The sequence below is a fragment of the Schistocerca nitens genome, chromosome 2, assembly GCF_023898315.1.
Source record: "Schistocerca nitens isolate TAMUIC-IGC-003100 chromosome 2, iqSchNite1.1, whole genome shotgun sequence".
Classification (NCBI taxonomy): Eukaryota; Metazoa; Arthropoda; class Insecta; order Orthoptera; family Acrididae; genus Schistocerca; species Schistocerca nitens.
Genome location: NC_064615.1, coordinates 930,234,953 through 930,255,894, shown reverse-complemented (window position 1 = coordinate 930,255,894; position 20,942 = coordinate 930,234,953). Strand labels below are relative to the sequence as shown.

The window sequence follows — 20,942 nt, the reverse complement described above, 5'->3', positions numbered from 1 at the left end:
TGTGTTCGATGCCATAGATTAAACCTCCGCTCATACCGGATGGTGGGAAACATAATTTGTTCTTAAATTCTCAGCTCAGTGTCTACTGATAACTTCCCACGCTGTAGGAGCGGATACGTGCGATGGAAGCGCCACCCTTTAGGAGCGGGTACGAGTAAGAGAAGCAACCTTCATTATCGGCCCTGGCCACAGAAATGTGGTGTTTGGGGTCTGGTTTTAGAAGTGAAGACTAATATGACTTTTGTCTGGATTGATTTTTATTTTCCAAAAATTTCACCAAATTGTGGTTGCGTCCAAGCGTTCTTGCGTCTTCCTGACGGCGAAATCAAACTTGTAACTGCTTCCCTTTACCGTATAGTCGGCGAACTGGGCAATAGGCCCGTCGACAAAATTGGTAACGATACTGGTGAGTGTGTACATTCTGGGGCTTAGCACCGAGCAGAAAAATGCGTTGTTTCAGTCAGTCCTCTCTGCGACTGTCACGATGACAGTTCAAAAGTGTTTTTATGTGCACTGCATCATTTTCGGCTGTTTAATTAAGCATTGTGGGCGTGTTTGCATAGTGTTACACATGCATTATTTCTCGAAAGTTAAGGAATTGTTTTCATGTCTGTTGCATTATTATGTGAACATATCTGTGGGATGTGCAACGCATAATTCCGACAGTTTACATTTAGTGAACGTGTCTGCAGAGCGTTTTACATGCATTATTTTGACAATTTAAGAGTTGTTTTTGTGTCTGTAGACTGTGTAATGCATTATTTCAGTGATTTACGAGTAGTTTGCAGGTCTATGGGCTGTGCAATGCACTATTTCGACAGTTTACAATTAGTGAGCGTGTCTGCAAAGAGTTTTACATGCATTATTTCGGTGATCAACACAAGTAGTCTGGAGCTCTGTAGGGTGTGCAATGACTTATTTCGGTAATTTACGAGTTGGTTGCGTGTCTGTACATCAGTGTACTGCATTATTTCGATAATTTACGAGTGGTTTGTAGGCCTGTAGGCTGTGTATTGTGACCCAAGCATGTCAGAGTGTGTGTTTTGTATCACTGTAACGAATAAACTACGTGAAATCCATCGGTAAATAAACAGTACCAAAATAAATAAAGTACACACCTTCCTCTCTCTGCAACCCAGCACAGGCTCAATCCTTTTCCCGCCATTTTCCCCCAGACTGCCACGGGCTGATAATGCTCTCTGGTGGCAGTACTTCTTTACTAGGCCAGTTGGACTCCGGACCTCATGGTGAACAAACTGGATGGAGCTAATGCCTAAAAATTGTTCAAATAAAGGCTGCCTGCAAAATAAAGACTTACTTCCATCCTATCCAGCAGCCCAGCACAGGCTGAGTCCTTTTCCCGCCAATTCCAAGGAAGAGGTGGCGGTCGGATGACTTACGCTAGTGGAGGTAGCTCAAGTGACCTTATTCCCAACCATTTTCTTAGGTTAGCAGAGGTAGCCCAAGCGATCTTTTTTCCACCAAAATTTGAACTTCCCGCCATTTTATGAGGGAGGGGAAAGGATTAGGTTAGTGGAGGTAGCCCAATTGACCTATTTTCCCGCCATAATTTCAATTTTCCGCCATAACGTCATTGCGACACTGCCATATCTATCGCCGCCATCTAGGATCCGCCATCTTGAATAAATTTCACTACAATGCAACATGGGGCCGTACGAACTTTGTCCTATTACTAGCGCAGCTTCTCAAAAGTCTTAGACATTTCATTTTTGATGCTTCTAATTGCCGTAAATCTTTATTTCTCAGTGTCCAACTGTCTGTCCCATATAATAAAGTACGAATTACCAAGACTTTATAAAATATCGGTAGTGTCACTTGCCTTGTTTTACCCTTAAGTCTTCTTCTTATTGTACCACATATATGCTGCTAAGTATTATTTGTTTTCTGTATATCCATATTCTGATGTTATATCATGTCACATCCTAAATATTTTAAATGAGCTGCCTGTTATATCGGTTTATTATTGAGGAGTATTTAATATATTTATTTCCAGCAGTATTTATGCCCGATGCTGTTCTATGTACTATGGTTTCCCTGATCATATGATCTATATAGATATTGAATAATGTTGGTGACAAGCTACACCCTTTTTATACTCCTTGATTTCTTTGTACTTCAAGTGTCATCTCTTTACCCGAGTCAGTTCTAATTCTGGTGTCCATAAATTCGCTTTTTGTGACTTGGATCAGATGTTAAGGGATTCATCTTTTTTCCATTCTTGTCCATAGCTTGTCTCTGCGAATTTTGTCAAATGCTTTTTCATCATCCACAAATGCTAGGTTACAGTGAACAGATTTCCAGAATCAAAATATGACACCCACTTAGAAGTTGAAATGTATCTATATTTTGTGTAAACTATACCTATATCCATATTTATACCTGTACCTATATCCTTATTTATACCTATATAGTAGAAGTGTGTTAAACTACTTGGTTCATGCTACAGCTACATAGATTATCGTACCATTTTCTTAAAATGCGCACCAAAGAAGCTGTAAAAAGCTTTGAATTTGTAAATGAGTAAATATATTATTGTTTATTGTTGCCACGTGCAAACACAATATACCACTTTAAAATAACGATGTCTTTAACCAGGGTAGAAAATTATTGTTATTTACATAAGTTACTTATTTATCAATGTCAATTAGCCTGGAGGTTTCGCCGTGGCTAGTATCTGAAAAATCTTTTTTTGTTATATTTTCCAGAAGAATGTCAGTCATTCAGGAGTCTGATATTTTCAAATGGAATTTTATAAAAATCAGTATCCGAAGTACTCTGAAAATGAATCTTAGTTATAACTACTTCCTTAACAACATTAAACCTCTTCTTTTCATCAATTCATAAATCATTTCGGCACTAGCATTAGTGAGATGTAGAGCTAGCACAAACGCAGTAATGAGCTGCAAATTCTTGCAGAAATTATCTTGAGGTGTAAAGAAGTTGAAAAATATAGACTTCGTTCAGGTCGGTTTAACCAAATACTGTATTTTCTTTATTCTTTAAACACACTGTTTCACAATGCGCAGGACGATTATTGAAACTAACGAAAAACGGGACAACACACAGCCCGTACGTATTATGTCAGGATAACGGGACACTTAAGTTAATAAGGGACGATCCCCAAAAATACGGGACGTCTGGTCACCCAGCGCTAGGTGATTTTTCAAATTAAATTGTCTCTTATGAGTTACCTGTTCCCGTGCAAAAGCATCGTCTATGCATGATCTACATCTGTGAACTTTACAAATACCTGGGCGTAACAATTTGCAAGGATACGAAATGTAACAATCATATAGGCTCAGTCGAAGGTTAAGTGGGTAGAAGACTAAAAGACTTCATCGCTAGAATATTAGCGAAATGCAATCAGTCTACAAATGATGTTGTTAGTGTGAGCTATCCTAGAATATTGCTCAATTGTGTGGGAAATGTACCAATACCACTAACAGGCGATATTGAACCTATACGAAGAAGAGCAGTCCAGGTTTGTTTGAGCAACGCGAGAGCGTCACGGAGATGCTGAAAGAACTGAACTACCAAACAATTGAAGATAGCCGCAAACTATCCCGAAAAATCCTGCTTAGTACAATTCAGGGACCAAACTGAAATGATGAATATAGAAATATACTACAACCACTACGTATCGCTATCATACTGACTGTGTGGAGAAGACTGGACTAATCACAGGACACACAGAGGAGTTTATGCAGTCATTCTTCTTGCACTCCATATGTGAAATGAACGAGAAAAGCCTCTCATAACTGCTACAATCGAGAAGTACCCTCTGGCCCTCATAACTGGTACACTGCAGAAGTACCCTCTGCTATGCACTTCAAAGTGGTTTGCAGAACAGGGATTTAGATGTAGACGCAGAAGAGATGTAACAATTCCCGAAAAGATAAGTGTAGAAAGAATTTCAAAGAAGTCAGTGCACGTTGAATTGGGTGGGGAGGGAGAATGGTAATAGAAAGATTGGGAGAAGAGTAAAAATACAGAGGATCTTACATGCAGGAATCTGTAAATTCTTAAGATCTGTCTTAGTAACAGATACCGTGAGATGAAGAGAAAAGAACAAACGAAGTTAAACTTTAGTGTCTTGTCGACAACGAGGTCATTACAGACAGAACATACGCTCGGAACGGAAGGCAATTAGGAAGAAAACAAGTCTTGTTCTTTCGTGAAAGATCCATCTCTGCACTTGCCTTAATCGAGTTAGGAAAACCTCGGAAGTCCTAGCCGGTCGGTGTGGCCGAGCGGTTCTAGGCGCTACAGTCTGGAACTGCGCGACGGCTAAGGTCGCAGATTCGAATCCTGCCTCGGGCATGGATGTGTGTGATGTCCTTAGGTTAGTTAGGTTTAAGTAGTTCTAAGTTTTAGGGGACTGATGACCTCAGATGTTAAGTCCCATAGTGCTCAGAGCCATTTTTTTCAGAAGTTCTAAACTAAATTAATATACTGGTAATGATGTACGTCACAGGACAAACAGATGTGGCGGATGGCTTAAAGCAGTCTAAAGACTAATGACAAACGAAATTGGTGTACTACTAAGAAGTTTTATTCGACTTCAATGCACAACGACATATAATAATATCAACATGAATGTCGCTCCGAGGTGAAGATACAAGATCAGCAACGCTGAAGTCGAGTTGAAAATGGAAGGATTATTAAAATTTTGCCTTTTGTCAGAGTTCCTCTCAATATCTTAGGGTAAAGCTTTTAGTGTGTCGCACAATGTGTGCATCATTAACTTAAATTTTAGTGAGTAGACAGTGATACACTTTTTCTGCAGATTTTTAGTTATTTCTCCATCTTTTCTAGTCTTTTATCAAGGGCTTCACATCAAGATTACATCATTCTTCTATACGTATGGTTTGTGTCTTCGTGCATGCTTGCTTGCTGTGCACTGTTTTCACAAATATTTTAAAGGGTGACTTTAAACTGTTTCCTTTCTTTCTTTCCTTTTGTAAAATTCAACCACATTTTGGAGGAGACACTTATTATTTGACTGTTTGATACTTTCAAAGTGATATTATCATCATCAGCAGCAGCAGCAACAACAACAGCAACAGAAGAACTCTTCTCCCACTGAAACTTCCTGGCAGATTAAAACTGTGTTCCCGACCGAGACTCGAACTCGGGACCTTTGGCTTTCGCGGGCAAGTGCTCTACCATCTGAGCTACCGAAGCACGACTCACGCCCGGTACTCACAGCTTTACTTCTGCCAGTATCTCGTCTCCTACCTTCCAAACCTTACAGAAGCTCTCCTTCGCAGGAAAGCTTCTGTAAAGTTTGGAAGGTAGGAGACGAGATACTGGCAGAAGTAAAGCTGTGAGTACCGGGCGTGAGTCGTGCTTCGGTAGCTCAGATGGTAGAGCACTTGCCCGCAAAAGGCAACGGTCCCGAGTTCGAGTCTCGGTTGGGAACACAGTTTTAATCTGCCAGGAAGTTTCATATCAGCGCACACTCCGCTGCAGAGTGAAAATCTCATTCTGGAAATCTTTTCCCACTCTTTCTATTACCATTCTCCCTCCCCACCCAATTCAACGTGCACAGACGCCTTTGAAATTCTTTCTACACTTATCTTTTCGAGAATTGTTACATCTCTTCTACGTCTACATATAAATCCCTGTTCTGCAAACCACTTTGAAGTGCACAGCAGAGGGTACTTCAAAAATGGCTCTGAGCACTATGGGACTCAACATCTGTGGTCATAAGTCCCCTAGAACTTAGAAGAACTACTTAAACCTAACTAACCTAAGGACATCACACACATCCATGCCCGAGGCAGGATTCGAACCTGCGACCGTAGCAGTCGCGCGGTTCCTGACTGAGCGCCTAGAACCGCTAGACCACCGCGCCCGGCGAGGGTACTTCTGCAGTGTACCAGTTATGAGGGCCAGAGGGCACTTCTCGACTGTACCAGTTATGAGAGGTTTTTCTTGTTCATTTCACATATGAAGTGCGAGAAGAATGACTGCATAAACTCCTCTGTGTGTCCTGTGATTAGTCCAATCTTCTCCACACTGTTAGTATGATAGCGATACGTAGTGCTTGTACTATATTTCTAGATTCATTAATTCAGTTTCGCCCCTGAAATGTACTAAGCAGGATTTTTCGGGATAGTTTGCGGCTATCTTCAATTGTTTGGTAGTTCAGTTCTTTCAGCATCTCCGTGACGCTCTCGCGTTGCTCAAACAAACCTGGACTGCTCTTCTTCGTATAGGTTCAATATCGCCTGTTAGTGGTATTGGTACATTTCCCACACAATTGAGCAATATTCTAGGATAGCTCACACTAACAACATCATTTGTAGACTGACTGCATTTCGCTAATATTCTAGTGATGAAGTCTTTTAGTCTTCTACCCACTTAACCTTCGACTGAGCCTATATGATTGTTACATTTCGTATCCTTGCAAATTGTTACGCCCAGGTATTTGTATAGTTCACAGATGTAGATCATGCATAGACGATGCTTTTGCACTGGAACAGGTAACTCATAAGAGACAATTTAATTTGAAAAATCACCTAGCGCTGGGTGACCAGACGTCCCGTATTTTTGGGGATCGTCCCTTATTAACTTAAGTGTCCCGTTATCCTGACATAATACGTACGGGCTGTGTGTTGTCCCGTTTTTCATTAGTTTCAATAATCGTCCTGCATATTGTGAAACAGTGTGTTTAAAGAATAAAGAAAATACAGTATTTGGTTAAACCGACCTGAACAAGTCTATATTTTTCAACTTCTTTACATCTCAAGATAATTTCTGCAAGAATTTGCAGCTCATTACTGCGTTTGTGCTAGTTCTACATCTCACTAATGCTAGTGCCGAAATGATTTATGAATTGATGAAAAGAAGCGGTTTAATGTTGTTAAGGAAGTAGTTATAACTACGATTCATTTTCAGAGTACTTCGGATACTGATTTTTATAAAATTCCATTTGAAAATATCAGACTCCTGAATGACTGGCATTCTTCTGAAAAATATAACAAAAAAAGATTTTGTGTAAGACACAGGAAGTGGCAGTGCTCAGTTGCTACGGACTATCCTAGTGCACTCGGCTACTTCCGAACATGAGCTCAGTGACTTATTCCCAGTTACATATCTTTTGGTTTTCAAGTCAGTTCTCAGATATATTTATTTTACTCTGAGAATCGCGAAGATGCGAGTCATGGCGCAGCAATGTGCGGCCAGTTGTTTCCCTGTTATCTCATGGGATCTAATCCTTATCTCGCTACTTCTCCGAGCGGCTGCCGTCGCTGTTATATATCTACAGGCGGCGGAAGAGCGCTAGTCTCTGCCTTGGTACGCTGTACAGACGTCGTTTGGAGCATCCATCTTTTCCCGAGTGTCTGTTGCGAAAAAAAAAATCGAGTGACTGGCGTGACAAGTGTTCTGAAGCTGTAAAAGTTTTTTTTGTCGATCAATTAGTGCATACGGAAGGTGTTCCCGTTTAGAATAGTCGCTGACTTCGCCGCTGTCAACCCACACGAAAAGTCGCGCAAATACTAGAGGTAAGTCAGCTAGCGGCAAGGTGACTCCCGTTTCCATCAGTATCGTTCATGAACACATTCTCCTCACTGCAGTGCACAAAAGTCATTTGCCTTATATGTTCATTTGGTTTGCCTATTTGATACTTATAAAGAGGTAAAGGATCAGTTTTCTACTCGACGTCATCCAGAACGAGTGTAACTGCTTTGCTGTGAAAATAATTACCTACTTACTCGTTTGAAGTAATTTAGAGAAGCAACTGAAGGCCTGAATGTCCGACGAAGGACTCAAATCATGCTCCTCTTTAACACGAGTTCAGTGTCGTGTACATTTTATAAACCATATCAGTGCTTTCAATAATTGCAGTAACTCGCGTCGACGATTTACGGATTAGTTTAATTGTATCTTATCTTTCATCTCCAAATCTTGACCTTATGATTACATTCTTTTATTTTTCAAATATGTTTCTCCATTTTGTATACAAACATAAGACAATACCGTTGCTTAAGGATGCAGATATAGTATTTTAAATTAAAATATCCTTAATTTTTATATTTTTTTATATTTTCCCCAGTTACGGAAACTCAAGTTGGCGAACGATTTTCCTGAATGAATAAAAAAAATTCCCAATAGTGTGGTTCTTCAAGGTTTGCAGAATACTTATCTACTGCCAAACTGATAAGTTTATTACACCCTACAGGTTTTAATGCTTCAAATTTCGTTAGATGTGAGAATATGGGAGAGTCAGAGAGCGTAAATTCGATAAATATGGAAGATTTTACAAATCATTCTTAATTTTAATCCCTCAATTTTCTCATCGCAAAAATACCTATGTGGGGGAAGGGCGTTACCCTGAAGACTTATTTTCTTTTGCTGTTTAGGGCTCATCTCGCGTATAACCGCCATTTTCAAGATATTTAATACGACAGTCCATTTATAGACCGTGATATGCAGGCCTTCTTCGGTAGACAGTACCGGCGTCCGCTGACTATTTTGCTTACTGCTTTGTTTCTGGGATGAAATGCTGGTACAATATTTCATCCAAAGTAACAAATCAGATGCACGCTGTTAGCTGGGCATGTTTTTAAGCGATCCTGACACTCCTGAAAAATCTGTTTTCGTAACTGCTTTTGGTAATCATTCAGGAAATATGAGACACTTATACCTATAAAAATCTGTCTTCGTTAATTTTTCAAACAAACGTACCACACTGATTCCTCCGGAATGCCTATGGCTCCAGCTAATTCGTATGCCATTATCGTCTATCGACCGATAGAATACTGTACGTTTTCTTGATGACTTCATCAGTGGTTGTAGTTTTGTTACATCCTTCACATGCAGCAAATTCAAGGTGTGAAGCGCCACATTTGAAGTCAGTAATCAATTTCTTGCGTGTTGAAAATGAATGATCGGGTTTCCTTCACAACTTAATGAACATTGTCGATGGTGAACCATCTAAAACAAATGATTTTAAGATGTCACTGTATTCCATATTATCAACCCAAACGAAACACAGGCAACGTGATGTTATATATAAAACCTTGTGAACAACACGATTACGCAGTTCTATTTTATGCTTCTATTTTATCACTGTCAAACGTGTAACAAAATAACAATCAAAATTTCACTGATATCATCGCCTACCTCGTGCCACAATGAGAAATTTTATTATGTCAATATGCTCGCGAGCAAACTACTGCCATCTCACGATCTGAAGACCGCCAGCGACTGCAGAAACCGATGTTATTACAGTTTAAATTTTTGTGTTTCTGATGGGCAATGGATCATTTTAAAGAACTCCTTTATTACATCGCACATAATTCTGGTAGATACATCTAAAATTCCGTATTAAATTTGCATTCGCATTTATTTCTATGACCAGTCTTTAAATGGATTGTTTTAGTACTGGGTTTCAAATTACGATTCACGACGAAAGTAAAATGAGGTGCTGGGTGGAAGACACCAAGGGGTAATCCTACCGCTATAACAGAAATGAAGTATTAACTCACGCAGTTTGGTGATTTTCTTGCGGATTATGGATGTATTTTTTTTGTTTTTTTGTTAATAATGTGGCAAGTGCGAAAATCGAACTACAGAAAAACTCACAGAGTGAAATCCTGTCCCGGCAGTTAACCCACTCCTCTAGAATGGCAAATATCCGAGAAACTGATCACCGGCAACTGAAATAATATTTTCGTGGTTGGAGAAGTTGTGCAGTAGTTATACTCACCGTCCGTCTAACTCTGCCTAGTTGTTTGGTTGTTACAGTTAATTTTTGCTGATTTTGTTACGTTTGCGTAGGATATGGCGGACAACTTAACACAGCCTTCAACCAGTTTTAGCCAAATGAACGTGTGCAGCTTAAAGTAACAGGTGTAACGTTGTTTATTACGGAATGCTCATTAAAAGACGGTGATATCTCGACGAGACGTCAGCAGTCAGACGACTATCAACACTGTAACGCCTACGATGCACAGAGAACAAATGAAATGCCAGCAGTCGTAGCAACACATATTACTCACAAGTAATCAGTAGGCGTGGTGTAGTTCAACTATGAACTCATTTGCTCCAAAAACTACCACTAGAATGCAAATGTGACTGCGGATTGTAGACACTTCTCTACAATAAGGTAATTTTGAGCTCGTCTCTGCAAGCAACCAATAAAATATTACCAAAAAAATTCTGATTTCACCTATCGCTGCAACTGTATTGATCCTGGATGTATAAGATAACACGTTAAGTTCAATATAGCAGTAATCTATATGACTGTTTTGAGAGTATCAGTGTTTTGCTAAGCACAGCTGCTTTGTGTGTGTATGTTGGGGGAGGTGAAGCGGGAAGGAGGGGGGGGGGGGAGGGGGAGGAAGAGCGATATAATTCAGCTTTGAGTCTGAATCACAATGCAGCTTGCTACTTCTTATTATTTCGGATACGCAGAGCACTGTAAGAGTAGAAGCAACTTTAAGCGCCAATAGGTATCTTAGTACAGTTCGAGGATTGAACCGTGGACTAATCAATCTGAAAAGCACAGTTAACATCCATTTACAAGGAACGACGTAGAAGTGATCCACAGAAATAACATCGTTTACCACTGGTTCTATTCGAATTGACGATGGCACTGTCAGATGTGACTACATGAGGTGAGATTTGTACTGTATTCAGTCTACGTGCTCACTTTCGCGAGCTTTGTACTAAAGTTTGGTTTTTATCTACAGTCCAATGATGAAATGCTCAATAAAGAATTGTGCGATGAAGACCGTTCTATATTTCAAAGTTGTGCCGAAATAAAATTCTCGTTGGAAATCACCGTGGGCACCTAAACTACCAATCATGTGGAACTCAACACGTGCACTTTACGCACGATACCCTCAGTGCCGTGTGTTCAGAAAATCGGATTGATTTCCTTTTTTTTAACACTACAAAAGCTACTGATTCAACATCACATCGGTGCTTTCTAAAGCAAATACATACCCTGACCCAAAAAAAAAAAAAAAGAATATGAAGCACCCAGAAGGAGAGGAGGAGAAGAAATGAAACTTCATGGGTTGAGAGGCTATGAGATTTTATTTCAGTGATTTAAAAAATCGAGTCGAATTTTCAGAGAACTTGGCAGTATGATCCTACTTATCAGTATAACGTTACATCCCCTCTGGCCTAGATGTAAGCGCTGATTCGGTTCGAAAGGGTGTCATAAAGCCGTTGTATACTCTCCTGAGCCAAGCTGGCCCATGACTGTTCTAATTGGTCCTTGATATTCTGGATACTGGTTCTAAGACCGAGTTGACGTCCGAGTTGGCTCCGCACATGTTCTATCGGGTACAAATCTGGGTGCGTTGGTGGGCCACGCACACCTTTCATAGTGACTTATGCCGTGTCACTGCCCCGTTGAAAAACGGCACCACGATACTGTCGCACGAGCGGTAACATATTTGATGCAGTATGTCCGTGACGTAGCGGTCTGCTGTCAAGAGTTCACCTGCTGCGACCTGAAGTGGTACCCAATGGCTCCCCACTCCATAAAGTTGGCAGTAACACCGCGGTGCTTCTCCACATTGGACGTCTCTCTCTCTCTCTCTCTCTCTCTCTCTCTCTCTCTCTCTCTCTCTCACACACACACACACACACACACACTCTTTGATACTCGCCGACGACGATGGTCATCCAGGACAGTGCAGAACCGTGATTATCGCCGAACAAAATGCGTTCCCATTCATCAGCAGCTCATCATGCTTCCCGGTCACGGCTCCATTCCTAAGGCCGTCATTTGTGCTGTGGTACTAACAGCACCCTATGCATGGGATGGTAATTCCCTAGTGCGGTTGCTGCTAGTCTGTGGAATGGCACATCATGTTGCAGTGAATATATTACTTGTTTTTGGTAGGCAGGCGCAGATATGAAGGGGATACGATGTGCCTCGCGCACAAAACGGCGATCCTCCGTTGTGGTGGTCAGACGTGGTCCACCAGAACCTTGACGACTAGTGTGGCTGCCCTCACGTTCCCGTGTAGTCCTACATCGGACCACTGGCACTTCCGAATGCGCCACAAATTTGGATACTGCGCCAGTACACCAGCTGTCCAACATGATACCCAAAATGAGGCCCATTCAAACTTCATCAGGCGCTGGTAACACTGTCTCACTCGAGTACACGGTGTCTCCATTTCCTTCACAGTGATCACTCAACATGTGACACTGCTCACGCTTCTTCACCCCCCCCCCCCCCCCCCACACACACACACAGAGCGAAGAAACCCAAAGCTGTTCACACAAGTTCCGATAAGGCTGCAGGAGCCCTCTGCTCGTCGTGTTCCTCGAGCGTGGAACCCCAATCGATGCGCAGCGCTATGAAGACACTTCTCAGAAACTGCCCCCAACACAGTCAATCGGACGAACGCTACGCTTCAGCGATTTGCCTGGGAAACATTGCAAGATCCCCCGTACAGCCCAGATCTTTCACAGTGTGATTTTCACATCCTTGGCGACCTGATAGACAGACATGCATAAAAGACGGTTGCAGTTGGACGAGGAAGTTCAAGAGTAGGCACGGTTGTGGGTCCGTCAGCGGTCGATCGCTTTCTACGAAACAGGAATTCATCGTCTCGGCTCCCAGTGGGATAGATGTCTTAACGTGTGTGGTGATTACTTTTGAATGGAACCATTCCATGATCTTTTTGTGGCGGGTGTTCAGTTTTCGTTTTGCTACCCCCTATACCCACCAGGTCTAGTAACAACACTACATCGAACAACATTAACACAGTCCGGTGGCCGTTCTTCCAGTGACAGAAAATATCAACTCTAAAACATTCACATATCCGCAGATGACGAGTACGTGTACGAAGATACATTGACATACAACCAAGCCTTCCGCATGCCTCATTTCTTTTTCCGTGGAGTGTATATTAACAACGGATATCTAACCAAGGATACGACTGCAACAAAAACTTTACGAACTTCGAGCACACTGGAATAATTGTAGGTCAGCAACTTCTGTTAGTCAGTATGACTAAAAACCAGCCAGAGTTACAAATTTCACTTTTTTATTCACTGGATGACTATTTTCTGGCCGGGATCCATTTCTAAATCATCCTACAGGGCAGAAAACAAAATGTACACTTATGTACAATACAGGTATTATCATCTTTTCAGCACGTGCCAAAAATACAGAACATATCGCTTCAATAATCACGTAACATAATGAAAAATGATATTTCCGAAACTCGGAAAACCGTGTCAAAAATTTGCAGAAGAACAGTTAAGGCGCATACAGATAACTATCTGTCTACTCCTTCCGTTGCCGTAAGGAAACCTCGAGAAGGGGCGCTGTATCAGGGTATAGGAAACCTTTTGTATTTCTTAAAATGTTTTCCAACTATCAAAAATACAACAATTAATGCAATAACAGTACAAATCAACAATAAAATTAATACTTTTAAAATCCTTACCAAAAACAGTCAAAATGCTTAAAATCACCGAACAGTAAAATGCAGAAGCGTCACATATGGTGTGTATTACAAAATTGTGTGCCATGTTGGTATGTAAAAATCATTAAGTATGAGCAACATTAGCATTAAACGAAACAATAATAATAGGAGATTAAAAAATCTTCATCACTTCCAACGCTTTACAAGCATAAAATAGCGTAAAAGTTTTTTCATCTTCACATATTTTGTAAAGTTTGTTACAGTGAAGTTTTTATGCTGGTAAAGGGTTGTAAGATGAAGATGAAGATTTTTCCATCTCCTATTATTCTGGTTTCTTTTAATACTGATGTTGTTACATTTAATGATCTTTAAGTGCCAACATGGCTTACAACTTTGTAACAAGCGCCGTATGTGGCGCTGCCGTGTTTTACTGTTCAGTGATTTTAAGTACATCTGTTTTCGGTAAAGATTTTAAAAGTATTAATTTTATTACCGACTTGTATGATTATTGTACTAATTGTCGTATTTTTTATGGTTGAAGAACATTGTATAAACACTAAAGGCTTCCTTTATCCTGATAAGGCGCCCCTTCCCAAGATTTCCTTGCAGCAACGGAAGGAGCAGAGTGTCAGTTATCTGTATGCGATGTAACTGTTCATTTGCATATTTTTGACATGATTTTTTTCAGTTTCGGAAATACCATTTTTCATTATGTTACGTAAATCTTGAAACGATATGTTCTGTATTTTTGGCATGTGCTAAAAAATGGTAATAGCTGTATTGTATAGGAGTGTAAATTTGGTTTTCTGCCCTGTAGGATGATTTGATAATGGGTCCCGGCCCGAAAATAGTCATCGAATGAATAAAACAAGGTCGAAAGTTGCAACTTTGGATAGTTTTTCGTTGTACTGATACATCAGAAATATCATGACAGGCATCGTAGCAATTTTTCTTCAATGGAGATTAACTTATAGATACTTAAGTGATATCTGGCATGTCCCGAGAGGGTGTAACATGACTGTTACAGTTCACGGGGGATAGCAATCTGTGATTTTTCGATGCCGTTATTTATGAGGAAATTATATGTGGTAAAAATCGTGCACATATCAAACTGTATCTAGAAAAAATACCAGCTTCATACGACTAAAAATTAAGTCGTAGCATGAATAAACGCTAAATTGTGCACTTCATAAAATGCTTCCTCTGGCTACAAGATTAACGAGTTACAGTTAAAGTCAGTGATATCAAATATTTGGGAGAAAGAATACCTAGAGATATGAAGTGGAAAGATAACATAGGACCAGTTACATATAAAAAAAGGCAGGTTACTATTCACGGTTTGAACAGAGGGAGCTGGAGTCCGTCTATGATAGAGACTGCATATAAAACACTTGTGGATCCACGCTTGGACTCTGCCCTGAGGCCGGCCGAAGTGGCCGTGCGGTTAAAGGCGCTGCAGTCTGGGACCGCAAGACCGCTACGGTCGCAGGTTCGAATCCTGCCTCGGGCATGGATGTTTGTGATGTCCTTAGGTTAGTTAGGTTTAACTAGTTCTAAGTTCTAGGGGACTAATGACCTCAGCAGTTGAGTCCCATAGTGCTCAGAGCCATTTGAGCCTCTGCCCTGATGTATGGAAACCCTTACAGGTTTGAGCAATTGGACACATAGACGGTAAACAAAGGAAGGCATACAAATGGTTACAAGCTTCTTTGACTGGCGGGAGACAGTAACAAAACTGTTCAAAAATCTTAACGGTCAAATACTCGCATAAAGACGCTGTACATTTCGGGAGAATCTGCTTAGAAAGCTTCAAGAACCGTCTTTGAGGACCGAAACTGAGCATCTTTGCTGCAGAAATCGTGCAAATGAAATTATGTAAATAACAGCGTGGACAGATAATATAAGCAGCACGCTCCACCTGTGAATGGCACGGGAAAAAACATAACATACGATACAATATAAAAGTACCCTCTGCGGCCCGCTTTAAGTTATTAGCGGACTACGTACGTAAATATTGTCGTCATCGTTCACATACATTGATTAGTCAACTGCTTGCCCCTTCTTCACAAAGCTGATGCCTATCATTATTTTTTTTTTTTAAGCCTTAGCATCAGCTATGTTTGCAGACCACATTATAGTAATTCATGTCCTCCTATTATGTAAACAACTGTTGTTCATGAATGCCTAAAAGTGTTTCTGTACCTTATTGCCATCTCATCAGTGGGTACTTTTATTCAGTTCTGTAACAGGAAAACATGTTTTAAGTACTAATTATTCTAATGAATTTTAGCCTATATCTGTTGGGTTATTTTCTACCTTCCTGGATTCTGCAGGGCATTCTTTACACAACTGTATGCCGGTAGCTTGTCATGTGCAAGTAAATTGTGCTACTGATAGATTGGTTGGCGGGGTTAATATTCTCGCACAACAAAATTATTCTTATAGGTAGAGAGACTTGTTAACTCGCCAACAGGGCTCAACAGTAACATCAGTTAGTTGCAGATGACAAGCTGCGGGTATACAGTACCGTAAAGAACGTCCTACAGAACTCAACAGTGTAGAAAATAACCTAATAACGAGAACAAACATAAATTGTTTTTTGGTCTAAATTTTCTTACAGTATCGTTTGCGTTTTGCAGAACGTACACAGTTATGATGGGGCAAGGTGCTGAAACATGTTTGGGCATTTGTAAACATTTGTTGCATAACAGGCGTGGATAAAATGCTATAATTGATGTGCATCGTTTCCTACGTCTCTCCTTCTTTATACGGCTGTAGTTGAGGGTTTTCTCGCGTAGTATTTCACTGATCATTCTGTTCACGTATTATGTCCATGTTCGTAGAGAAACGCAAGGAGTGGAACATCATCCACCCTCCCACCCTTCCTGCAATATGGGCGGTATTCTTAGAATGTGGTCGAGCTGCAACTGTTGGCCCATTACATCTTGGTCGTCATTTTTCTAATCAGAGGCGCCGGTGACCTTGACCGTCCGGTGCTCGACGTAGGACGATAAACGTATTTGAAAACGCACGTTATTTGAGCAAGATGAGTGAAATACACGTTAATGCTGAGTTAGTATTTAATCTCTTCGCCCTACGGTCGCAGGTTCGAATCCGGCCTCGGGCATGGACGTGTGTGATGTCCTTAGGTTAGTTAGGTTTAAGTAGTTCTAAGTTCGAGGGGACTGATGACCTCAGAAGTTAAGTCCCATAGTGCTCAGAGCCATTTTTTAAATCTCTTCAGTCCTCGGATACACATATGTCGACTTCGATAATTCGCTTCGTATAATTAATGAGAGGTTTTTACCGACTCAAGATCTGAATCACACCTTCGTGTAAGTAGCGTAATTTCAGTTTTTGCCGCTATAACACACCATGCTTGGCTTGCAGTGCCACTTCTGGTGTTTTTAAGATATGACTCAAAAGAATGGCGTAGAATGCCGGTAAAAGTCGCTTTGAAGGGGGTACTGCATGCACAAGAACAGTTTGAAAGAAATGAAATATATATTTGTGTGTACTTGGAAACAATTGCTTTTTAAGCAAAATTCTTAATATATGCTGTAATGATTTTTCTTCTACTGGTTAAGAGCTAAATTACACATATGTGTACCTGATATATTTTAGAAAATGTAAAAAATAAAAAGTAGAACAATGTAATTGAGACTGTAACTATGTGTAATCACAATAAAACTAGTTATGCAAACATTTTTCTTTATTGGGACTGAAGAGGCTAAGAAGGGCAAACAGCGAGTGTCGTCAATGGCCTGTTCACTCCCCCAAGACAGAAGCAGGTTACCCAATCTGTGTGCGTAGAGAGTAAATTGTGTGTGTAAATAAGAGAAAATTATAAATTGTTTACATAGCACGTATCTGAGTAAAACACGGGAATTAGGTCAGTATTCACCTAGGGGGTTATAAGAAGCCACCTCAAAATCACATCCACTTTGGTCGTCGTCGATAATCCGCAGGCCGGATTCGATCTGTGGCGGGCATACCTCACAATTGAATTCTGTACGAGATATTATTTATCTTTATAAACGAAGAGCGCCAAATTGTGGATATTTTACAGTACTGCTCCATTTTCTTAACTGGTTTTCGGACGACAAGTTCGTCAACGGATTTAAATCATGGGAGAGTTCGTTGAAATGATATTCTCAGTTTGAAACATTTTAATTGGGGATAAAACGATAAGACAAATGCAGCTCCATTTCGAAAGATCTTTGCTTTGTGTTACGTCTTTTTATACACAATAAAACAATGGTTCCCATTCACTTTGCTTTATACTATTCTCTGTAGTCTCTAGAGTTCAGTTTTATACTACAACTGAGAAACACATTACATTACCGTACGAAACTCCTACAATATCAGTAACAAAAAAGCGAAATACTTCGTACGGTTTCTTACAGTAATTGTTTACCAATTAAATTATAACTACTTGTTTGGATGGCTTACTCGGCTGTCTAATAATTTTAATTCATTAATTTTAACAAAATCCTGTAGGGTATTAGGTCGCATCATTTTGAAACTAAAACCATTATTAAATCCACGTTTCGACCATCTTTGAAGCGGTCTCCTAGTCGCTCTGAAGAAGACTGCAGCAAAAACCGTCGAAACATCTCATTTAATAATGGTTTTATTTTCAAAATTAGAAATCAGCAGTGACCTCTCTCTCTTGCACCTTTTGCTTAGATTAATAAATAACTAATGGACATTACTAAATTGAAAAAGGGAGAAAACAGATTAAGACAAAACTTAACTGAAAGAAGATACTGGTTGGTAGGATACTTCCCAAGGCATCAGGGTTGAGTACAGAAGCATGTCCAAATGGACGCAGATATCAGTAGTCATCAAGATATAAAGGGAATTCCACAGGATAGACTTGTTGGAGAGCTGCATAAACAAGGACCAAACTATCTCTTGTTATTGCTACATATGTGTATTCGTATTTGTTTCTATATGAGACATATTAACACACACAGAATAATTACAAAATGACGTATAATTCTAATGTTTATAAATACTGCAAAGACATTTACAGATATGCCGTGTTTTTTAGAGAGAACTAACAACCACTGTGTTACATTAGTTGTGAAGAGATCCAACAAAACTTCATACGGTGTACATTGGCACCAAAGACACATATTACGTTGCTGCAAATCGTCCTGAACTGTGCACAAGTCTTTTTAAAATTTTGCAATACCATTCACCAGATGTCTGGCAACTGATAAGAATCGCTTTTTGTGGCTGGTGTTACAGATCTTTGCCGTGACGACGACGATGCGAGTTACTCCGCAGCGGGGTCGAGAGGAGTGAAAACGACTTCCCGAAATAGAATTAGCTGCGCGCAAGCAGCTGGCGTGCTCTTTGTTTCCCTGGTCACGCTGGAGCGCTCCGGACCCTAGCATGTAACGTAACGCTGGATCCCTCCCGCAACACCACCCAGGCCGATCTGTCTACACCGGCGGCGTGTGGGAACTCCGCCACGACCCGATCTTCATTACTTTGCTCTGCGTGAAAGTCCCGCAAAGTCAACAGCACACCTACAACCCACTCCCAAACTCAAGGTGACATGCCTGTGTTTCTAGGTTAAAACACCCCTTACTTGTTCTGTCACTGATCACGTGTAGTTTCATCAACGTTTCTGGAATGAATAGTGTATCAACACGCGGGGCAATACTGACTCTACGACTTATCTTAGAAGATATACGAAAAAAAGGAAAAATCCAAGTTTATAGCATATGTAGCTTTACAAAAAGGTTTCATTAACGTTGACTGTACTTTTTGAAATTCTGCAGGTAGCACATAGTGAAAGGTTGACTATATTTGTACAGAAACCAAACTACAGTTATAAGTTAAGAAATTTCTATTCTTCAGAAACACTTTTCTTGTTATTGCCGGTCCGCATCTTATATGCTATTTCGACCATACTCAATTATTTTGCTGCCTAAATACAAGAACTCGTCTACGACGATCTGTTGTCGTATTTCCTAGTTCGCTGAGTATCTATTGAGTTTATCCGACTGCATTCTATTACCCTTGTTTTACTGCTGTTGACGTTTATCTTATTAATTTTTTCACCATCAATTCCGTCCACCTGATTTTCTATGTCCTTTGCCGTCTCTGACAGAATTATAATACTATCAGCAAACCTTAAAAGTTTTCATTTTTTTCCTCCCTGAACTTTAATCGCTTTTCCAAATTTCTCTTTGGTTTCCTTTACTACTTTCTCAACGTAGCACTTGAACAAATTACACACTGCAGCGACATTGCTCACATGAACACACTCACACGTAGAAGACGCGAACTTGAATTCGGGGCTTTAAGCGTCGAACTGTGGTGCGCAAAATTAGAACATTATGTTGTGACTTGATACGCTGTATAAGCTGTACCTTTTTCTTCTTCTTCTTCTTCTTTTTCTTCTTGTGTTCTTGAACAGCCGCGATTTGTCAGACCTCACAACACCTGTTTACACGGTATTATTTTTCTTTCAAACTAATTTCCATTAACAATAATCAAGATGTTCGTCGTTCAGTAACATTCACCAAAACACTTATCAGTAATCTATCATCTGAGTGCCTCCGTATTTCCACTATACATCTAGAGACGACCTGCGTAATTTCAACTAAATTTTCATTTGCGGAAAGAAGGCGAAGTCACATGATGCACAGTGAGGACTACCCTTAGGGTTCTCAAGAACGTCCAAGCAACTAATTATTTCGACCAATTTCCGGGATATTAATCGTGATGAAAGACCAAATTGGGGTTTCTCACGCATGAACCATTTGCACTAAGCAGTTCAGCGTGTCGCTCCCACCATTTGTTCTTTTTTAATATTCTCACGCCACATGTTGTAACACTACTCTTACGGTGAAAATAACAGCCATCCGTTTTCGGATATTTGTAAGACCTGATATCGTCCGGTAAGGGAGATAGAGTGAAGTGTTTATTTGCTAAAAATTTCGATAGGCTTATCGCAATAGAAAATAAATTACTACTCGCTGATTACCAGTTTCGTTTGACTAACAACCATCTACAAAATCAGGCTTACCCGAATACGGTGTACATGTAAATACAACGTCGCAATACACCACACGGTGCACGGCGGAAGGTACCCGACACCACTACTAGACAATCCCTTTCCTGTGGTGCTCACAAATGGAGCGAGGGCAAAACGCCAGTCTATAACTCTCCGTACAAGCCCTAATTTATCTTATCTTGGCTTCGTATCAAAGGTATACGATCTGAATTTTGCGCCATGTATAGAGGTATCCACCGAGCGAGGTAGGGCAGTGGTTAGCACACTGGACTCGCATTCGGCAGGACGACGGTTCAAACCCGCATCCGGCCACCTTGATGTAGGTTTTCCGTGATTTCCCTAAATGGCTTAAGGCAAATAGCGGGATGAGTGCTTCGAAAGGGCCCGGTCGTTTTCCTTCTCTATCCTACCATAATCTGAGCTTGTGATCCGTCTCTAATGACCTCGACGTCGACAGGATATTAAACACTAATCTC

At 40.5% G+C, this 20,942-nt stretch overlaps 1 protein-coding gene across 1 annotated transcript in view; it reads left to right on the top strand.

The window, feature by feature from the left end:
* The first annotated feature begins 7,343 nt into the window (after positions 1-7,343).
* The window catches only part of LOC126237249 (caspase-1-like), a 195,151-nt gene continuing 181,552 nt past the window's right edge, over positions 7,344-20,942 (top strand). Inside the window, exon 1 of the mRNA XM_049947164.1 lies at positions 7,344-7,532. The gene's annotated coding sequence lies outside the window, so the exon portion shown is untranslated. The remainder of the gene's footprint in view (positions 7,533-20,942) is intronic.